The sequence below is a fragment of the Mobula hypostoma genome, chromosome 14 (assembly GCF_963921235.1).
Source record: "Mobula hypostoma chromosome 14, sMobHyp1.1, whole genome shotgun sequence".
Classification (NCBI taxonomy): domain Eukaryota; kingdom Metazoa; phylum Chordata; class Chondrichthyes; order Myliobatiformes; family Myliobatidae; genus Mobula; species Mobula hypostoma.
In genome coordinates this window covers 44,273,838-44,297,244 of record NC_086110.1, presented here as the reverse complement: position 1 = coordinate 44,297,244, position 23,407 = coordinate 44,273,838, and the positions used below count along the sequence as shown (strand labels likewise).

The 23,407-nt window shown below is 42.8% G+C and overlaps 1 protein-coding gene across 1 annotated transcript in view; it reads left to right on the top strand.

Moving 5' to 3' along the window:
• Positions 1–22,493: 22,493 nt before the first annotated feature.
• dpep1 (dipeptidase 1) overlaps positions 22,494–23,407 on the top strand; it is a 40,866-nt gene continuing 39,952 nt past the window's right edge. Inside the window, exon 1 of the mRNA XM_063067470.1 lies at positions 22,494–22,571. The gene's annotated coding sequence lies outside the window, so the exon portion shown is untranslated. The remainder of the gene's footprint in view (positions 22,572–23,407) is intronic.

Genomic DNA, 23,407 nt, shown 5'->3' with positions numbered 1-23,407 from the left:
CACTGGATGCACTTTATAGAATCCTGGTGTTTCCGCTTCATCCAGTTCATTTCTGGCCTTCGTTTCTTTGAGCTTACCAGGCCCCTTCTCAAACACCTTCTCATTAATATTAAGCAGCTGTGACGGTCTCTGGTTAGTGCTACTGTTTGGGCTGCGTTTGCCTGTTGATGACATATTGAGAGCTTTGATTGTGTGCCAGTCTAGTTGGATTTTTCTCAACCATTCAAATCCGAAAAGTGCTGACCGCCCACTTTTCAACACATAAAGCTCTAACTGTTGTGTTTTCCATCCGTATGTCACATTCACTTTCAGTTTGCCTTTGGGAGACCCTTTTTCACCTCTGTAGCTCTTTAATCAGTCTGTTGTAGTTAGTCTCTGAAATGATAGACAAAGTCATCCCTGTGTCCAGTTCCATTTTCAGGCATATCTACTGTGATCCATATGATTTTGTGATCTGCTTCAGTAATACTATCAGTTCTAGGCATAACAGCTCACCTTTGTCAAACTCTGTGTTGTTTGATTCTGTTGCACATTCAGTTGCTTTATGCATTTGCTTAGTTTTGAGTTTGAAACTTTTCATGGAGTGTTTTTTCTCTTAGTTCTTTTTGTCTGTCATGTACACTCTCTCTATGTGACCTTGTCTGTGACACTTTTCAAACTTTTTGTTTGAACCAATAGTCATTTGCATCATGGGCGGAGTTGCCATATCAATAATATTTTTGGCTTTTTGCACCATTCAGGGGCACTTTATGCATTTCACATTCTCAACTCTTTTTCTGAAGTTCTGCTGCATCCTTTTCTGCAGTCTCTAATGATATTGCAATGGTCAATGCCCATTCTAGGGATAGGTCTCTTTCTGACAGTAGTCTCTTTTGAGTGCTTTGACTATGCATACCACATAAAAGTCTGTCCCATCTGAAAGTCTGTCTCTAAAGTCAAAGTACTGGGAAAATTTGCACAGTTCTGCAATGTATTCAGAAATGCTTTCACTGTTTGATTGGTTCCTTTTGTGAAATCTAAATATCTCGGCTATTAACAGTGGGTTAGGGCTCATGTGATTTTGTAAAATTGTAACAATTTTGTCGAATGCCTTACTTGTTGGCTTTGCAGGAGTTACTAAGTTTTGTAGGAGTCTGATCATTTTAGCACCCATTAAGCTAAGAAGCATGCATACTTTCTTTTCCTCATCCAGCTTGTTCGTCTTACAATACAGTTCAACCCTCTTGATATATGACTCCCAGCCTTCATTAGCGCTATCAAATTCATCAACATTCCCGTCAAAATTTCTTGCCATGCTAGTTTCAGTTTAACTTTGCTAGTTGTGCATCTTTCACTGTGAACTATGCAATTGCTCATGCGTCCCTTTGTTAGCATCCATGACGGCTCTCTCCGTAGTGTTTAACCCTTTCCTCTCTCTGTCTCGTCCCATAATCATCCCGTAACTGTTGGTGCATTCTTAATATTTGTTGACATTCAGGTATGTACTCATTGCCAATTAGTTGTATCTTTCCAACTACATATCAATTAAATAAAAACACGCACAGGGAAGATGGCTTTAACTGGTGATTTCACATTGTAGAGAGAGAGAGAGAGAAGATCAATGTGCCTGCATAGACAACCAATCAATGCACATAGGTGAGTTATCTGTCCATATATAGTGCTAAGGGGAGTCATTTGCTGTAAAAGAAGTAGATCCGTACATTATAGTAACCAACAACCTACATCTACTTTTTTCTACAGATAGAATTAGAACCTGTCACCAAAAAAAGCAGGAGCCACAATCTTGTTTCTTTTCCTATTCTCAAATCTCCTGTGCATCCGTGCTTTTAATCTCAACTTTTTGTACGAAGTGTAGACTCACCCTGTCTTCCTTACTTTGATTTTGCTTTGAAAACATTTACTGAAACATTAAGAGCGATGGCTGCTATTTAGAGAGCAAATCCTGCTACCTGGAGTTCCCCCAGTCTGCTGTTAACCTGACCCAGGCCCTCCAGAGTGGATATGTTCAGTGATCGAACCTTCAGGCTTATATTTTACCAATTCTTGCCTTTCTCTTTTGCAGCTACAGAGTTTTCAGAGTGTCCATGGAAGAAAGCCATTCTTAATGACCCTATTCTGATTTTGCTGTTTCTATATGCTTCTCTCTGAAGACTGCTGCTATAATTTTTATTGCAAATAATTTCTGCCCTTGTCCCAAATATTGTGTTGTTACCAGGAGGAGAGCAGTAGCTATTACTCAGCCTGTACTCACTCTTCAGTGCGTCATGATTTACACTTTTTTTTGCAGGGTGTCCTTACATCACATGATGCTGAAACGCTGGCTTCACAAGCAGGGGTAGGGGGTAAACACAGTGATCACTGAAAAATAAATCAACCGTGTGAGGTTACGGATGTGAATATATGAGCATAAGTGCCTGTACACAGACACACACACACACACACACACACACACACACACACATACGAACACACATATATGAAAACACACACACACACACACACACACACTCACATATACATACACAGACACACACACACACACACTGACACATGCACACCAGACACACAGACACACACACACACACATACATACACACTGACACATGCACACCAGACACACGCACAGCATAACATTAAGGATGTACACATGACCTTCTTAAAAACTGGTAACCCCTCGTGCAAGCCCTTTTTGTTTGTTGTCCTCAGGAAGCAATTCCCTGGTTGTACTACAAATTCCTTTGTACTGTACTTGGAGAGTAATGAATTACAGGTATTTGACTGCAGTGGACTTTCAGACACAGCTGGAAAATCCCGCAATTGCTCTGAACCTTTATGGTGGATTATTATCTAAAGCTGGTAGTAGTTGCACTCATCGCCTAGTTACCTGTACTCTACACAACGGGATCATGACCTTTTGAAGCTGCAGCTCAGACACATAGGGTTGCTTCTGGTGGTGGGTAATGGGAAGTGATTTTACCAAGTAATTCCATACACGTAAGTTCCTGCACTTTAATGTCAGCATTGACCCATCAACTAGAGTGTTAGGAAGAGTTCAAATGAAAACTGGTGTTCCCCATCGGGAAGGATTGAAATTAAAAGAAGTAGGTTACAAATATTTTCACATTCCAAATGGTGATCACCTCAAGATTAACGTCCCACAAGTTTGATCAAGTTGCCAAGGAAATGACATGCAGGCAATAATATTACAAAGACCGCTTTGTGGAAGTGAAATTTATCTTGCACTGAGCTAAAAAAAGAATTCAGAGTCCTATAAACCCTTAGGAAATGAAAAATAACATGTGATATATGATGTAAAAAGCAAGTAAAAGGTAAGCATTTTCATGCAACAGGTCCTTTTATCTAAAATCGGTCAGATATAACGATGATTGATGGAAGGAAAACACTGACGCACCAGGCTATCCTTATTTTGTGATTTGTGCAAACTTACTTCCTTCCATTTTTTGCATTAAGTAGTTCACTTAGGTATTTGGAGGAAATGCTTACCAAATAAGAAACCTGTAACATATCTTACATTTGCACGCAGCTTTATGATCCCCACCACATTTCCCGCACCACCAAAGGAAGCACTTGAGATATTGGGTGCAGTGATTAGCAAGCAAGGAACGGCCTACTCTGAAGCCTTTCAAATCATTGTTGAGGCCTTCTGTCAGCCATGTTTGTAGAGATCTTTGCCCAGTCATCGTCATCATCTCACCTGCAGCACAAGGGGTGCCAGCACACCTGACCACTAGTATACGATGATTAGGAATGCCTACCTTTCCATCCCTTGACCACAAAAAATCCGATCAGCTGGTGGCTGACTTTCTACCTGCGTTCAGGCAGAGGCTAAAGAGCAAAGGTCCAGAGTTAAGGATAACAAAGAGGTGGTCATGGGAGGCAAAGAAGCAGTTATGGGATTGCTTTGAGATGGTGGAGTGGGCAGTGTTCAAGGACTCATTAGAGGATCTGAATGAATATGTCACAGTTGTCACGGACTTCTTAAAACCAGTCGTAAATGAGTGCATCCTCACAAAATCAGAGCCTTCCCCAACCAGACACCCTGGATGAACCAAGGGATCTTCAATCTGCTGAGAGCCTGATCAGTGGCTTTCAGGTCTGGGACCAAGTAAAATACAGGAGACCCAGGTACGACCTCCGGAAAGCCATCTCACATGTGAAATGTCCATTCCGGATTATGTGGGTAATGTCAGGATGCTGTTCATCAACTATAGCTCAGCAGTTAACACCATCATTCCCACAATCCTGATTGATAAGTTACAGAACCTGGGCCTCTGTACCTCCCTCTGCAATTGCATCCTCAACTTCCAACTGGAAGATCACAATCTGTGCAGATTGGTGATAATATCTCCTCCTCGCTGACGATCAACACTGGTGCACCTCAGGGGTGTGTGCTTAGCCCACTGCTCTACTCTCTATATACCCATCACTGTGTGGCTAGATAGCTCAAATGCCATTATAAATTTGCTGATGATACAAACATTGTTAGTAGAATCTCAGATGGAGACAAGAGGGCGTATAGGAGCGAGATACCAACTAGTGGAGCGGTGACATAGCAACAATGTTCACTCAACGTCAGTAAGACAAAAGATCTGATTGTGGACGTAACATAGAACATAGAACATAGAAAACTACAGTACATTACAGGCCCTTCGTCCCACAATGTTGTGCCGACCAGGTAACCTAGTCTAGAGACTGCCTGGAATTTCTCTAGTGCGTAGCCCTCCATTTTTCTAAGCTCCATGTACTTATCTGAGAGGCTCTTAAAAGACCCTATTGTATTCATTATTGTATGAGATGAAAATGAATGACTTCCAGAAGGGCAAGATGAGGGAACACAAACATATCCTCATAGAGGGATCAGAAGTGCAGAGAGTGAGCAGTTTCAAGTTCCTGTGTGCTAAGATCTCTGAGGACCTAGCCTGGTCCCAATATATCGATGCAGTTATAAAGAAGGCAAGACAGTGACTATACTTCATTAGGAGTCTGAAAAGATTTGGTATGTTAACAAAAACACTCTAAAACTTCTATAGATGTACCGTGGATAGCATTTTGACAGGCTGCATCACTATCTGGTATGGAGGGGTGGGGCTACTACACAGGACTGAAAAAAGCTGTACTAGCCTACAAAGTACCCAGGATATCTTCAAGGAGCGGTGTCTCAGAAAGGCAGCATTTATTATTAAGGACCCCCAGTACCCAGGGTATGCCTTTTCTCACTGTTACCATAAGGTAGGAGGTACAGAATCCTGAAGGCACACACTCAGTGATTCAGGAACAGCTTCTTCCCCTCTGCCATCTGATTCCTAAATGGACATTGAACCCATGAACACCACCTCACTTTTTTAATATATATTTCTGTTTTTGCACAATTTTAATCTATTCAATATGCATGTACTGTAATTGATTGATTGATATATTTATTTATCTTCTATATTATATACTGCTGCTGCTAAGTTAACAAATTTCACGACACGTGCCGGTGATAGTAAACCCGATTCTGTTTCTGATATAAAGACATGGATTGAGAATTGATTGGTAGAAAGCAAGGTAGGAGTAAATGGGCCTTTCACACGAAGGCAGATTGTATCAGCTTAGCTCTAACAATTCACATAATATATGGATAATTTGAATAAAATGAACAGAACATTGAATCTCTACATAAAGCTGGAAGGTATTCTGAGGAATATGCCTCAAAATTTGACTAAAAATAATTATTTTTTGGAATATGTCTTTCCCCATCTTTCTCTCCCCTCCTCCTCCCCCTCCCCGTTCCCCTCCTCTCTCCCTTCCCCCTCTGACCCTCTCTCCCCATGTCCTCTCCTCCCTTCCCCTCTCCCCTCTTTCTCTATCTCTCTCTCTCTCTCTCTCTCTCTCTCTATCCACCGCCCCCCCCCCCACCCCGCTGTCTCCTCTCCCTCCTGTCCATTAAGGTAATTCTGTGTGTAACTGTGAGCTTTTCAATAGAGCCTTTTGGCACTACATTCTTCTGTCCGTGTTTTGCATCTCCAAGCTGTTCAATTGGTATGAAAGAGCATCCATTGTGCAGCCCTAAGTGAGCTGTGGCATAGTCTAGAGAGCAAGAAGAGATAAAGAATTATTGATGTTTTGAATGGAAACACTCATCAGGATTGTTGAAGTTTTGGGTCCGTGAAGGTAACAGCTTGCTCTCCATGAATCCTCTGTGATCTAACCTTCCAATCAGCCTGCCATGCAGACCTTGTCAAGTTTTGTAAGATATGACCTCTCATGCACAAAACCATGCTGACTATTCCTGTTCAGGCCTTGACTATCCAAGTAATGGTAAATCATGTCCCTCAGAATTCCCTCCAACTAACTTCTCTACATCTGACATCAGGCTCCCCGTCTTGACCTTGCTACCATTTCTGAACAATGGAAGCTCATTAACCACCCTTCAGTCTTCTGGAAGTTCACCAATGGCTAATGACAATGGAAGTATCTCTACAAGGGCCTCTGCAATTTCTTCCCTGAATTCCCATAAGGTTTGAAGGTACATTGAGCTAGGCCCTGGGGATTTGCTCACTCTAATGCATTTCAAAGCTGCAATTACATCCTTCCTTGTAACGCGCATATATTCCAAGACCTTAATACTCATTGCCCTCATTTATTTACATCCTTGATATCCTTCTTAGTAAACATCAAGGAGAAATCGATTTTAAAAATCTTGGTTCTTCTCCTGCAGCCCCATGTGTAGATGGCCCTGAAGGCCTTTAAGAGGACCCAGTCTTGTCCTAGTCATGGTTACTGTTGAACTCATGAGTAAGTTCCTCCATCTATTGCATGAAGAAACTGCACCAATTCTGCCCCATCCAGGCCCTTTGCACTTTGGGTGGCCCAGTCAATACTGGGGAAATTGAAATCCATCTCCAGCCCTACCCCAATTTCATGCTATGGAGTTTCTTGACATCTAAACACTTGAAGTGAATGGTTTGGTTTGAGGTGTTCCCCGATCTTGGCAATGTACTTGCAAGTAAATCACCAAGACCAGAGAACAACTCAACCCACCATCAACCACTTGAGCAAAGCATTTTACAAATTATGTTCTGTTCATTGAGTGGTTATTTGTTGGTAGGAAAGGCCACTCACTGTTCTGAAAAATACTTTGAACCCAGCTTTATTATTTCACCCTTTTATGGCTTGCTAGAGTAAAGGAACTATTGATCATGCAGTTCTGTTGTGGTCTGTTGTGACATTCTAGTGTCTCATTGCTGTTTTTCTTTTAGCTCAACTCCAGGTTTTATGAATTGAATCCAAATTTACATTTTGATGGACTTTGGATTTGGCACATAGGAAGAAATTTGTACAATGGAATCCGTTGACATCTCTCAGAGAGCTGTAAGGCCCTGACTGATAGAATCTTCCCCACCAACTGGATAAAGAAGTCTATTGATGTCAGTAACTTGACTGCCTTCACAGAGAAATGGACGAAAGGTTCACTAGTTTGCATGACATTGACGCCAAGTTTGGGTTCCTTCTGGATGTCAAGGGACTGTGTTACGGCGCCGACAGTAACGACCTAAAGAAGAAGTGTGAAAATTTGGGCGAATTGTACAGCTCTGATGTTGATGGACAGCAGCTATATGAAGAAATTTTGGATTGCAGAATGTTGCTATCAAGGCGGGTCAACATGAAAATATCAAGACCTGAAGAGCTTCCTGAATTGAATGGTTCAGTATGGAGATGAGAGCATCTTCCCTATCTTTGCATTACTATTCAGATAATGCTAACCATCGCAGTTTCCATTGCCAGCTGTGAGAGATCATTCAGCAAGTTAAAACTAATACTTTCATATTTGAGAGCCTCCATGGGTCAAGGCAGACTCTGTGATCTTACTCTGCTGAGTGTAGAAAGAGAAGAAGCTGAAAAAACAGACTTTGATCACATCGTAGACCAATTTACATCAGTGAAAGCAAGGAAGGTGCAGTTATAATTTTCGTGTCATGCCATAATTTGTTAGTTAAAAGATTAACAAGCTTGACTCAAATTTTTGAGCTGATACTACGTAAAGTTATGTAAAAGATGGGTGTCAGGTGTTTGGACAGGGGCGCAATTTCAGTGCTTGCCGTAGGCCCTATTTTCCGTAGATATGCCCTTGTGCCAGGTATCGTGCCTTTTCTTCCTCATGTGACCAGGTATTCTGCCTTTTCTTCTGTACAGACCTTGAAGCTCTCCTTACATCTGTGCAGTTTTTTTTTCTTTTCCTCCTCAGAGCAGAGTTGGTAGAACACAAAGCAGAAGCAAAAATTCAGACCACCGGCCATCTGTCAACTGATAGCTGCAGAAGAGGAAGCACCAGACCTCAATAGAGATCTGATTGCTTGAATATTGAAGAAGGAGAGATGGAGACCAGGTGACTGTAATCCTGGGCCTTGACTAGTCCTAAAAAGCTGATAAATTTTACTTAGAATATGAATTTATAGACACAGAAGCTTCAGACTTCCTTTTTGTATTCAACTCGTACAGAAGGAATTTCCTAACAGTGGTGTTCACATCATATATGTTCACTAAATACAGTGTTGGAATTGTATTCATCAATACTCATTCTTATCAATGCCATGTCATCAGTGAGTGAAATATGATTATGTTTATGATATTGTGATTCCTATTAACACTCTAAGAGGCTGATTAGCTTGTTAAGTCCATGCTAGAAAATTACAATCACTACAATCGCATTCTCCCACTTCCGTCATTGTAACTTGCTCTCTCATGCTCATATCTTCATCAACACCCCACCCACCTACAACTGGTGCAATTTACTATAGCCAAACAAACTATCAACCAACGTCTGTGGAAAGAAACTGGAGCATTTAAAGTAATGCAAGAAGAACATGCAAACTCCACGTAGACAGCATTGGTTGTCAGGATTGAAAGTGGATTGCCAGAACGATGAGGCGGAATCACCACCTCTGCACCATTGTACAACAGTGAACAGCCAAGGCCAGGTTACTGTATACTGGATGACGGAATTGCTGACTTTGTGGTCAAGCTTGCGGATGATACAAAGATAGGTGAAGGGGCAGGTAGTGTTGAGGAAGGAGGGAGTCTGCAGAAGGACTTAGACAGATTGGGAGAATGGGCAATGAACTGGCAAGTGGAATATAGTGTAGGAAAGTATACGGTTTTGCACTTTGATAGAAGGAATAAAAGCATAGACTATTTTCTAAATGGGGAGAAATTTCTAAAATCACAGATACAAAGAGACTTGTGCAGGATACTTTAAAGGTTAACTTGAGATGGTGGTAAGGAAGGCAAATGCAATGTTACCATTCATTTCGAGAGGACTAGAATAGAAAAGCAAAGCTGGAATGCGGAGTCTATATAGGGTATTGGTCAGACTGCACTTGTAGTATTCAAGCAGTTTTAGGCCCCTTATCTAAGAAAGAAAGTTCTGGCATTGAAAAGAGTCCAGTTTACAAGAATGATCATGGAATGAAAGGATTAACATATCAGGAGTGTTTGATGGTTCTGCACCTGTACTCACTGGAGCTAAGAAGAATGAGGAGAGATCTCATTGAAACCTATCGAATATTGAAAGGCACACATGGAGTGAACATGGAGAGGGTACTTCCCCTAGCGGGGGATTCTAGGACTAGCCTCAGAATAAAAGGACATCCCGTTAGAATAGAGACAAAGAGCAACTTCATTATCCAGAGGGTGGTGAATCTGTGCAATTCATTGCCATGGAAATCTGTGGAGGCGAAGTCAATGGATATACTTAACGTAGAGGTTGATAGGTTGTTGATTATTAAGGGCGTCAAAGGTTCCAGGGAGAAGGCAGGAGAACAGAGTTGAGAGGGATAATAAATCAGCCATTGTGGAATGGTGGAGCAGACTTGATGGGCCAAATGGCCTAATTCTGCACTTATGCCTTATGGTCTAATTGAAGTTGAAGCTGCGGTACGAGGTTATTGGCAGGATTCTTAGCACTATGGAGGAACAGAGTCCAATTCCACAGATTTCTCATAGTTGACTTGCAAGATGATAAGATGGTTGACAAGGTGTGTGGTGTGCTGGTATGCATTAATCAGGGAGTGGTTTTCAAGAGCTGTGAGGTAATGCTGCAGCTCTATAAAAGTCTGGTTAGAATACATTTCAAGTGTTTGGTCACCTCATTATGGGGAGGGCATGGAAGCTTGAGAGAGACTGTGGAGGAAATTTACCAGAATGCTGTCTGAATTAGAGAGCAAGTGTTACGCAGAAAGGTTGAGTGAGCTAGGGAGTTTTTAAAAACATAGAAACATAGAAAATAGGTGCAGGAGTAGGCCATTCGGCCCTTCGAGCCTGCACCGCCATTCAGTATGATCATGGCTGATCATCCAACTCAAAACCCTGTACCAACCTTCCCTCCATACCCCCTGATCCCTTTAGCCACAAGGGCCATATCTAACTCCCTCTTAAATATAGCCAATGAACTGGCCTCAACTGTCTCCTGTGGCAGAGAATTCCACAGATTCACCACTCTCTGTGTGAAGAAATTTTCCTAATCTCGGTCCTAAAAGGCTTCCCCTTTATCCTCAAATTGTGACCCCTCATTCTGGAGTGAAGGAAGGTAAGAGGCAACTCAATAAAGGCATATAAAACTATGGGAGGCATAGAGTGGACAGCCTGCCCCCTTTTTCTAGCACAGCAATGACGAGTAGCAGAGGACATCTGTTTAATGTCAGTGGACGAAAGTTTAGGAGAGATATCAGAGGTAGATATTTTGCACAGAGTGGTGGATTCTGGGAAGCACTGCTGGGGTTGATGGTAAAGGCTGATATAATAGGGACATTTAAGAGGCTCTGAGGATGTAAGATAAATGAAGATTATGGGCTGCGTAAGAGAGAAGGCTTAGATTGACAGTGGAGTTGGTTTCTGCAGGTTGACACGACACTGTGAGCTGAAGACCCATATGGTGTTTTCTAGTTTATCTAGAAAGATAAAGAGATCCCTGAGGGAGTAACTTACGAGACCCCAGCAATGCTACAAGGCTGAGTATACTGTAAAGCAAGAAATAATGGGGTCTTGTAAGATGGTACGGCAATGAACTTAATTACCGTGTAGATAGGATAAATCAATTTGACAATCATGAGGGTAATTTCATGGAACATATTTAAGGATGATTCCTAACAGCAATACTCTGAAGAATCAAACCGGAGGGAGGGGGGCATATTTTAGATTGATTATCTAACAGTTAAGGATCCCAGGAATGAATGGTGGGGGGCTTTCAAATTCAGTTAAAGAGTGAGAGATTTGGGTCTGAAACTGGTGTTTTAAATGCAAAGGCAGATTGGATTAACATATCAGGTGTGTTTGATGGTTCTGCACCTGTACTCACTGGAGTTTAGAAGAATGAGGAGAGATCTCATTGAAACCTATCGAATATTGAAAGGCACACATGGAGTGAACATGGAGAGGATACTTCCCCTAGCGGGGGATTCTAGGACTAGCCTCAGAATAAAAGGACATCCCGTTAGAATAGAGACAAAGAGCAACTTCATTATCCAGAGGGTGGTGAATCTGTGCAATTCATTGCCATGGAAATCTGTGGAGGTGAAGTCAATGGATATACTTAACGTGGAGGTTGATAGGTTGTTGATTAGTAAGGGCATCAAAGGTTCCAGGGAGAAGGCAGGAGAACAGAGTTGAGAGGGATAATAAATCAGCCATTGTGGAATGGTGGAGCAGACTTGATGGGCCAAATGGCCTAATTCTGCACTTATGCCTTATGGTCTAATTGAAGTTGAAGCTGCGGTACGAGGTTATTGGCAGGATTCTTAGCACTATGGAGGAACAGAGTCCAATTCCACAGATTTCTCATAGTTGACTTGCAAGATGATAAGATGGTTGACAAGGTGTGTGGTGTGCTGGTATGCATTAATCAGGGAATGGTTTTCAAGAGCTGTGAGGTAATGCTGCAGCTCTATAAAAGTCTGGTTAGAATACATTTCAAGTGTTTGGTCACCTCATTATGGGGAGGGCATGGAAGCTTGAGAGAGACTGTGGAGGAAATTTACCAGAATGCTGCCTGAATTAGAGAGCAAGTGTTACGCAGAAAGGTTGAGTGAGCTAGGGAGTTTTTAAAAACATAGAAACATAGAAAATAGGTGCAGGAGTAGGCCATTCGGCCCTTCGAGCCTGCACCGCCATTCAGTATGATCATGGCTGATCATCCAACTCAGAACCCTGTACCAGCCTTCCCTCCATACCCCCTGATCCCTTTAGCCACAAGGGCCATATCTAACTCCCTCTTAAATATAGCCAATGAACTGGCCTCAACTGTTTCCTGTGGCAGAGAATTCCACAGATTCACCACTCTCTGTATGAAGAGGTTTTCCCTATTCTCGGTCCTAAAAGGCTTTTCCTTTATCCTCAAACTGTGACCCCTCGTTCTGGAGTGAAGGAAGGTAAGAGGCAACTCAATAAAGGCATATAAAACTATGGGAGGCATAGAGTGGACAGCCTGCCCCCTTTTTCCAGCACAGCAATGACGAGTAGCAGAGGACATCTGTTTAATGTCAGTGGACGAAAATTTAGGAGAGATATCAGAGGTAGATATTTTGCACAGAGTGGTGGATTCTGGGAAGCACTGCTGGGGTTGATGGTAAAGGCTGATATAATAGGGACATTTAAGAGGCTCTGAGGATGTAAGATAAATGAAGATTATGGGCTGCGTAAGAGAGAAGGCTTAGATTGACAGTGGAGTTGGTTTCTACAGGTTGACACGACACTGTGAGCTGAAGATCCATATGGTGTTTTCTAGTTTACTCATTTCCAGATGTTAGTTTTCTCTGGATTAATAATTATCAGAATTTCTAGTTCCTACGCTAAAAGATGATGAATTTAAAACGCTAGTGTCTAAAAGATAATGTAAAAGAGACCCAGCCAGTGCTGCATAGGTGTTTGAGGCTCCAAAGGCACTCCAGCGTTTCCTTGGAGTGATTGGTGCTTGGAGTATAGGCAGAGCGCTTTGGTGAGATAAGACTGACGGCGAGGGTAGTCCGAAGGAGCAACTCAGCAGCTGACTGGGGAGTAGCAGGGCAGCAGCAGCAGGTATTCAGGACCATGACATCAGAATTGAAAAAGCAGCATTGACACAAGGGAAAGGAGCTATCTCGTGAGAAGCTGGTGAGCTAATAACCTTCAAGTTTTAACTTTCTTCCAGCTACATTAGTAATTAGCGTGTTAATTTAACTACCAGAACCTGGTAGGGTGGGTCCTGAGGCTCTTGTACCTTTTTCCTGTTGGCAGCAGTGAGAAGAGAGTGTGTTCTGGATGACGGGGGTCCCTGATGATAATTGCTGCATTTCATGTAGATGTGCTCGGTGGTTGTGTGGGTTTTACCATATCCACTATTTTTTGCAGGGTTTTTCATTCAAGGGCATTAGTGTTTCCATACCAGGCTGTTATGCAGCCAATCATTATGCTCTCCACTACGTATCTATAAAAATCTGTCAAAGTTTTAGATGTCAGGCTGAATCACTGCAAACTCCTAAGGAATTAGAGACGCTTCTATGTTTTCTTCGTAATTGCACTTACATGCTGGGCCTAGGACAGGCCCACTGAAGTAGTAACACCTGGGAATTTAGGGAATTTAAAGAATTTAAAGATAACCAGTGCCTCTTCCCCAGGGCATCATTGCTCAATACAAGAGGACATGGCTTTAAGATAAGGGGTGAGAAGTTCAAGGGAGATATTAGAGGAAGGTATTTTACTCAGACAGTGTTTGCTGCGTGGAATGCACTGCCTGAGTCAGTGGTGGAGGCAGATACACTAGAGAAATTTAAGAGACTACTAGACAAGTATATGGAGGACTTCAAGGTGGGGGGTTATATGGGAGGTAGGATTTGAGGGTCGGCACAACATCGTGGGCCAAAGTGCCTGTAATGTGCTGTACTATTCTATGTTCTATGTTCTATGTTCTCCACCTCTGATCCTCCTGTGAGGAGTGGCTCATTGACTCTAGTTTCCTTCTCCTGACGTCTATAATCAGCTCCTTGATTTTGCTGACATTGAATAAGAGGTTGTTGTTATGACACCACTCAGTTAGATTTTCAGTCTCCCTCCTATAAGCTGATTCATCACCACCTTTGATTCAGCCTGCAACAGCGGTGTGATCAGCAAACTTGAATATGGCTTTGGAGCTGTGCTTGGCCACACAGTCATAAGTGTAACTGTTCCTGAACCTTGTAGTGTGGGTCCTGAGGCTCTTGTACCTTCTTCCCGATGGCAGCAGTGAGCAGGGGAGTAAGCACACAGCCTGTGCTGATGGAGATCGCAGAGGAGATGTTGTTGCTGATCTGCGTTGACTGGGGTCTGCAAGTGAGGAAATCCAGGATCCAATTGCAGAAGGATGTACTGAGGGCAAGGTCTTGCAGCTAATTGATCAGTTTTGAGGGGATGATGATATTAAGAGGCTGTGCTGTAGTTGATAAAGAGCATCCTGGTGTATGGATCTTTGCTGCCCAGATGTTCCAGGATTGAGTGAAAAGCCAATGACAGGGCATCTGCTGTGGACCTGTTGCTCCAGTAGGTAAATGGGAGTGGATCTACAGCTTCTCAGGCTGAAGTTGATATGTTTCATTACCAACCTCTCAAAACACTTCATCACTGTGGATGTAAGTTCTACTGGGCAAAAGTCATTGTGGCAGGTCACCACTCTCTTCCTCGGCATCATTATAACTGACGTTTGCTTGAAGCGAGAGATTAAAGATCTCAGTGAACGCACTAGCCAGTTGATCAGCACAGGTCAGTTGATCAGTACTTGGCCTGGTAACCATCTGGGCCAGGTGCATTTGCCAGAATGTCAGAAAATATAGAAAATATCATATCTTCATTGTATTATATAGAATGGCATCAGAAGCACATAAGACTGATTTGAAAGAAGTATTATTGAAATTGGGGAAAGAGGAAACTAGTTCTGCAAGGTGGAAAAAGGGATGAGATTCTGCAGGCAGAATTCACTGGGGCAGAAAAGGGACATCAAAGACACTAATTGTTGGATTGCAGCCATTATCACAGGGTGGTCAATACAGAAATATGTAGGCCTGGAGAATGCCTGCCTGAAGAAATGATGTCAGAAGTATGGCTTTAGGTTACCGAGGAATTGGGACCTCTACAAACCAGACATGCAGCAACAGGGTATTTGCTGGTGCTGCTAACAATGTTTAAACTCAGTTGACACAGGGATAGGAACCTAATGATAGAAGCAATAGGGAGAAAAGCTGAGCTGGACAGAGATAAATGGAGGGTAAAGGCAACTGTGCAAGGCAAGGCACAATAATTAGAATGTGTCAGCAAGTGGCAGAGCCTGCAAGCGTAGGAGTGAATCAGCAGAGGATGTGAAGGAAGAATGATCAGATAAAATTTTAAAACTCTTTATTAGAATGCAAGTATAATTAATACAAGATATATGGGTTGTCAGCACAAATAGAAGCGGATAATCTTGGATTGATATCCATTCCAGAGATGTACTTGCTAGGTTACAAGCTGAATATTCCAAGGTATTTGACATTTTGGTAGGGTAAGCAGAAAGGAAGTAGTACTGGCGTTGGTCTGTTAGTAAAGAGCAAGTTTACTGTGGTAGTGATAAATGGTACTGGTTCCAGTCCAGAGTGTAGACTCAGTTTGCATGGAGTCAAGGAATAAGAAAGATAAAGAGATCCCTGAGGGAGTAACTTACGAGACCCCAGCAATGCTACAAGGCTGAGTATACTGTAAAGCAAGAAATAATGGGGTCTTGTAAGATGGTACGGCAATGAACTTAATTACCGTGTAGATAGGATAAATCAATTTGACAATCATGAGGGTAACTTCATGGAACATATTTAAGGATGATTCCTAACAGCAATACTCTGAAGAATCAAACCGGAGGGAGACGGGCATATTTTAGATTGCTTATCTAACAGTTAAGGATCCCAGGAATGAATAGTGGGGGGCTTTCAAATTCAGTTAAAGAGTGAGAGATTTGGGTCTGAAACTGGTGTTGTAAATGCAAAGGCCGATTGGATTAAAATATCAGGTGTGTTTGATGGTTCTGCACCTGTACTCACTGGAGCTAAGAAGAATGAGGAGAGATCTCATTGAAACCTATCGAATATTGAAAGGCACACATGGAGTGAACATGGAGAGGATACTTCCCCTAGCGGGGGATTCTAGGACTAGCCTCAGAATAAAAGGACATCCCGTTAGAATAGAGACAAAGAGCAACTTCATTATCCAGAGGGTGGTGAATCTGTGCAATTCATTGCCATGGAAATCTGTGGAGGTGAAGTCAATGGATATACTTAACGTGGAGGTTGATAGGTTGTTGATTATTAAGGGCGTCAAAGGTTCCAGGGAGAAGGCAGGAGAACAGAGTTGAGAGGGATAATAAATCAGCCATTGTGGAATGGTGGAGCAGACCTGATGGGCCAAATGGCCTAATTCTACTCTTATGCCTTATGGTCTAATTGAAGTTGAAGCTGGGGTACAAGGTTATTGGCAGGATTCTTAGCAATATGGAGGAACAGAGTCCAATTCCACAGATTTCTCATAGTTGACTTGCAAGATGATAAGATGGTTGACAAGGTGTGTGGTGTGCTGGTATGCATTAATCAGGGAGTGGTTTTCAAGAGCTGTGAGGTAATGCTGCAGCTCTATAAAAGTCTGGTTAGAATACATTTCAAGTGTTTGGTCACCTCATTATGGGGAGGGCATGGAAGCTTGAGAGAGACTGTGGAGGAAATTTACCAGAATGCTGTCTGAATTAGAGAGCAAGTGTTACGCAGAAAGGTTGAGTGAGCTAGGGAGTTTTTAAAAACATAGAAACATAGAAAATAGGTGCAGGAGTAGGCCATTCGGCCCTTCGAGCCTGCTCCGCCATTCAGTATGATCATGGCTGATCATCCAACTCAAAACCCTGTACCAGCCTTCCCTCCATACCCCCTGATCCCTTTAGCCACAAGGGCCATATCTAACTCCCTCTTAAATATAGCCAATGAACTGGCCTCAACTGTCTCCTGTGGCAGAGAATTCCACAGATTCACCACTCTCTGTGTGAAGAAATTTTCCTAATCTCGGTCCTAAAAGGCTTCCCCTTTGTCCTCAAATTGTGACCCCTCATTCTGGAGTGAAGGAAGGTAAGAGGCAACTCAATAAAGGCGTATAAAACTATGGGAGGCATAGAGTGGACAGCCTGCCCCCTTTTTCTAGCACAGCAATGACGAGTAGCAGAGGACATCTGTTTAATGTCAGTGGACGAAAGTTTAGGAGAGATATCAGAGGTAGATATTTTGCACAGAGTGGTGGATTCTGGGAAGCACTGCTGGGGTTGATGGTAAAGGCTGATATAATAGGGACATTTAAGAGGCTCTGAGGATGTAAGATAAATGAAGATTATGGGCTGCGTAAGAGAGAAGGCTTAGATTGACAGTGGAGTTGGTTTCTACAGGTTGACACGACACTGTGAGCTGAAGACCCATATGGTGTTTTCTAGTTTACTCATTTCCAGATGTTAGTTTTCTCTGGATTAATAATTATCAGAATTTCTAGTTCCTACGCTAAAAGATGATGAATTTAAAATGCTAGTGTCTAAAAGATAATGTAAAAGAGACCCAGCCAGTGCTGCATAGGTGTTTGAGGCTCCAAAGGCACTCCAGCGTTTCCTTGGAGTGATTGGTGCTTGGAGTATAGGCAGAGCGCTTTGGTGAGATAAGACTGACGGCGAGGGTAGTCCGAAGGAGCAACTCAGCAGCTGACTGGGGAGTAGCAGGGCAGCAGCAGCAGGTATTCAGGACCATGACATCAGAATTGAAAAAGCAGCATTGACACAAGGGAAAGGAGCTATCTCGTGAGAAGCTGGTGAGCTAATAACCTTCAAGTTTTAACTTTCTTCCAGCTACATTAGTAATTAGCGTGTTAATTTAACTACCAGAACCTGGTAGGGTGGGTCCTGAGGCTCTTGTACCTTTTTCCTGTTGGCAGCAGTGAGAAGAGAGTATGTTCTGGATGACGGGGGTCCCTGATGATAATTGCTGCATTTCATGTAGATGTGCTCAGTGGTTGTGTGGGTTTTACCATATCCACTATTTTTTGCAGGGTTTTTCATTCAAGGGCATTAGTGTTTCCATACCAGGCTGTTATGCAGCCAATCATTATGCTCTCCACTACGTATCTATAAAAATCTGTCAAAGTTTTAGATGTCAGGCTGAATCACTGCAAACTCCTAAGGAATTAGAGACGCTTCTATGTTTTCTTCGTAATTGCACTTACGTGCTGGGCCTAGGACAGGCCCACTGAAGTAGTAACACCTGGGAATTTAGGGAATTTAAAGAATTTAAAGATAACCAGTGCCTCTTCCCCAGGGCACCATTGCTCAATACAAGAGGACATGGCTTTAAGATAAGGGGTGAGAAGTTCAAGGGAGATATTAGAGGAAGGTATTTTACTCAGACAGTGTTTGCTGCGTGGAATGCACTGCCTGAGTCAGTGGTGGAGGCAGATACACTAGAGAAATTTAAGAGACTACTAGACAAGTATATGGAGGACTTCAAGGTGGGGGGTTATATGGGAGGTAGGATTTGAGGTCGGCACAACATCGTGGGCCAAAGTGCCTGTAATGTGCTGTACTATTCTATGTTCTATGTTCTATGTTCTCCACCTCTGATCCTCCTGTGAGGAGTGGCTCATTGACTCTAGTTTCCTTCTCCTGACATCTATAATCAGCTCCTTGATTTTGCTGACATTGAATAAGAGGTTGTTGTTATGACACCACTCAGTTAGATTTTCAGTCTCCCTCCTATAAGCTGATTCATCACCACCTTTGATTCAGCCTGCAACAGTGGTGTGATCAGCAAACTTGAATATGGCTTTGGAGCTGTGCTTGGCCACACAGTCATAAGTGTAATTGTTCCTGTACCTTGTAGTGTGGGTCCTGAGGCTCTTGTACCTTCTTCCCGATGGCAGCAGTGAGCAGGGGAGTAAGCACACAGCCTGTGCTGATGGAGATCGCAGAGGAGATGTTGTTGTTGATCTGCGTTGACTGGGGTCTGCAAGTGAGGAAATCCAGGATCCAATTGCAGAAGGATGTACTGAGGGCAAGGTCTTGCAGCTAATTGATCAGTTTTGAGGGGATGATGATATTAAGAGGCTGTGCTGTAGTTGATAAAGAGCATCCTGGTGTATGGATCTTTGCTGCCCAGATGTTCCAGGATTGAGTGAAAAGCCAATGACAGGGCATCTGCTGTGGACCTGTTGCTCCAGTAGGTAAATGGGAGTGGATCTACAGCTTCTCAGGCTGAAGTTGATATGTTTCATTACCAACCTCTCAAAACACTTCATCACTGTGGATGTAAGTTCTACTGGGCAAAAGTCATTGTGGCAGGTCACCACTCTCTTCCTCGGCATCATTATAACTGACGTTTGCTTGAAGCGAGAGATTAAAGATCTCAGTGAACGCACTAGCCAGTTGATCAGCACAGGTCAGTTGATCAGTACTTGGCCTGGTAACCATCTGGGCCAGGTGCATTTGCCAGAATGTCAGAAAATATAGAAAATATCATATCTTCATTGTATTATATAGAATGGCATCAGAAGCACATAAGACTGATTTGAAAGAAGTATTATTGAAATTGGGGAAAGAGGAAACTAGTTCTGCAAGGTGGAAAAAGGGATGAGATTCTGCAGGCAGAATTCACTGGGGCAGAAAAGGGACATCAAAGACACTAATTGTTGGATTGCAGCCATTATCACAGGGTGGTCAATACAGAAATATGTAGGCCTGGAGAATGCCTGCCTGAAGAAATGATGTCAGAAGTATGGCTTTAGGTTACCGAGGAATTGGGACCTCTACAAACCAGACATGCAGCAACAGGGTATTTGCTGGTGCTGCTAACAATGTTTAAACTCAGTTGACACAGGGATAGGAACCTAATGATAGAAGCAATAGGGAGAAAAGCTGAGCTGGACAGAGATAAATGGAGGGTAAAGGCAACTGTGCAAGGCAAGGCACAATAATTAGAATGTGTCAGCAAGTGGCAGAGCCTGCAAGCGTAGGAGTGAATCAGCAGAGGATGTGAAGGAAGAATGATCAGATAAAATTTTAAAACTCTTTATTAGAATGCAAGTATAATTAATACAAGATATATGGGTTGTCAGCACAAATAGAAGCGGATAATCTTGGATTGATATCCATTCCAGAGATGTACTTGCTAGGTTACAAGCTGAATATTCCAAGGTATTTGACATTTTGGTAGGGTAAGCAGAAAGGAAGTAGTACTGGCGTTGGTCTGTTAGTAAAGAGCAAGTTTACTGTGGTAGTGATAAATGGTACTGGTTCCAGTCCAGAGTGTAGACTCAGTTTGCATGGAGTCAAGGAATAAGAAAGATAAAGAGATCCCTGAGGGAGTAACTTACGAGACCCCAGCAATGCTACAAGGCTGAGTATACTGTAAAGCAAGAAATAATGGGGTCTTGTAAGATGGTACGGCAATGAACTTAATTACCGTGTAGATAGGATAAATCAATTTGACAATCATGAGGGTAACTTCATGGAACATATTTAAGGATGATTCCTAACAGCAATACTCTGAAGAATCAAACCGGAGGGAGACGGGCATATTTTAGATTGCTTATCTAACAGTTAAGGATCCCAGGAATGAATAGTGGGGGGCTTTCAAATTCAGTTAAAGAGTGAGAGATTTGGGTCTGAAACTGGTGTTGTAAATGCAAAGGCCGATTGGATTAAAATATCAGGTGTGTTTGATGGTTCTGCACCTGTACTCACTGGAGCTAAGAAGAATGAGGAGAGATCTCATTGAAACCTATCGAATATTGAAAGGCACACATGGAGTGAACATGGAGAGGATACTTCCCCTAGCGGGGGATTCTAGGACTAGCCTCAGAATAAAAGGACATCCCGTTAGAATAGAGACAAAGAGCAACTTCATTATCCAGAGGGTGGTGAATCTGTGCAATTCATTGCCATGGAAATCTGTGGAGGTGAAGTCAATGGATATACTTAACGTGGAGGTTGATAGGTTGTTGATTATTAAGGGCGTCAAAGGTTCCAGGGAGAAGGCAGGAGAACAGAGTTGAGAGGGATAATAAATCAGCCATTGTGGAATGGTGGAGCAGACCTGATGGGCCAAATGGCCTAATTCTACTCTTATGCCTTATGGTCTAATTGAAGTTGAAGCTGGGGTACAAGGTTATTGGCAGGATTCTTAGCAATATGGAGGAACAGAGTCCAATTCCACAGATTTCTCATAGTTGACTTGCAAGATGATAAGATGGTTGAGAAGGTGTGTGGTGTGCTGGTATGCATTAATCAGGGAGTGGTTTTCAAGAGCTGTGAGGTAATGCTGCAGCTCTATAAAAGTCTGGTTAGAATACATTTCAAGTGTTTGGTCACCTCATTATGGGGAGGGCATGGAAGCTTGAGAGAGACTGTGGAGGAAATTTACCAGAATGCTGTCTGAATTAGAGAGCAAGTGTTACGCAGAAAGGTTGAGTGAGCTAGGGAGTTTTTAAAAACATAGAAACATAGAAAATAGGTGCAGGAGTAGGCCATTCGGCCCTTCGAGCCTGCTCCGCCATTCAGTATGATCATGGCTGATCATCCAACTCAAAACCCTGTACCAGCCTTCCCTCCATACCCCCTGATCCCTTTAGCCACAAGGGCCATATCTAACTCCCTCTTAAATATAGCCAATGAACTGGCCTCAACTGTCTCCTGTGGCAGAGAATTCCACAGATTCACCACTCTCTGTGTGAAGAAATTTTCCTAATCTCGGTCCTAAAAGGCTTCCCCTTTGTCCTCAAATTGTGACCCCTCATTCTGGAGTGAAGGAAGGTAAGAGGCAACTCAATAAAGGCGTATAAAACTATGGGAGGCATAGAGTGGACAGCCTGCCCCCTTTTTCTAGCACAGCAATGACGAGTAGCAGAGGACATCTGTTTAATGTCAGTGGACGAAAGTTTAGGAGAGATATCAGAGGTAGATATTTTGCACAGAGTGGTGGATTCTGGGAAGCACTGCTGGGGTTGATGGTAAAGGCTGATATAATAGGGACATTTAAGAGGCTCTGAGGATGTAAGATAAATGAAGATTATGGGCTGCGTAAGAGAGAAGGCTTAGATTGACAGTGGAGTTGGTTTCTACAGGTTGACACGACACTGTGAGCTGAAGACCCATATGGTGTTTTCTAGTTTACTCATTTCCAGATGTTAGTTTTCTCTGGATTAATAATTATCAGAATTTCTAGTTCCTACGCTAAAAGATGATGAATTTAAAATGCTAGTGTCTAAAAGATAATGTAAAAGAGACCCAGCCAGTGCTGCATAGGTGTTTGAGGCTCCAAAGGCACTCCAGCGTTTCCTTGGAGTGATTGGTGCTTGGAGTATAGGCAGAGCGCTTTGGTGAGATAAGACTGACGGCGAGGGTAGTCCGAAGGAGCAACTCAGCAGCTGACTGGGGAGTAGCAGGGCAGCAGCAGCAGGTATTCAGGACCATGACATCAGAATTGAAAAAGCAGCATTGACACAAGGGAAAGGAGCTATCTCGTGAGAAGCTGGTGAGCTAATAACCTTCAAGTTTTAACTTTCTTCCAGCTACATTAGTAATTAGCGTGTTAATTTAACTACCAGAACCTGGTAGGGTGGGTCCTGAGGCTCTTGTACCTTTTTCCTGTTGGCAGCAGTGAGAAGAGAGTATGTTCTGGATGACGGGGGTCCCTGATGATAATTGCTGCATTTCATGTAGATGTGCTCAGTGGTTGTGTGGGTTTTACCATATCCACTATTTTTTGCAGGGTTTTTCATTCAAGGGCATTAGTGTTTCCATACCAGGCTGTTATGCAGCCAATCATTATGCTCTCCACTACGTATCTATAAAAATCTGTCAAAGTTTTAGATGTCAGGCTGAATCACTGCAAACTCCTAAGGAATTAGAGACGCTTCTATGTTTTCTTCGTAATTGCACTTACGTGCTGGGCCTAGGACAGGCCCACTGAAGTAGTAACACCTGGGAATTTAGGGAATTTAAAGAATTTAAAGATAACCAGTGCCTCTTCCCCAGGGCACCATTGCTCAATACAAGAGGACATGGCTTTAAGATAAGGGGTGAGAAGTTCAAGGGAGATATTAGAGGAAGGTATTTTACTCAGACAGTGTTTGCTGCGTGGAATGCACTGCCTGAGTCAGTGGTGGAGGCAGATACACTAGAGAAATTTAAGAGACTACTAGACAAGTATATGGAGGACTTCAAGGTGGGGGGTTATATGGGAGGTAGGATTTGAGGTCGGCACAACATCGTGGGCCAAAGTGCCTGTAATGTGCTGTACTATTCTATGTTCTATGTTCTATGTTCTCCACCTCTGATCCTCCTGTGAGGAGTGGCTCATTGACTCTA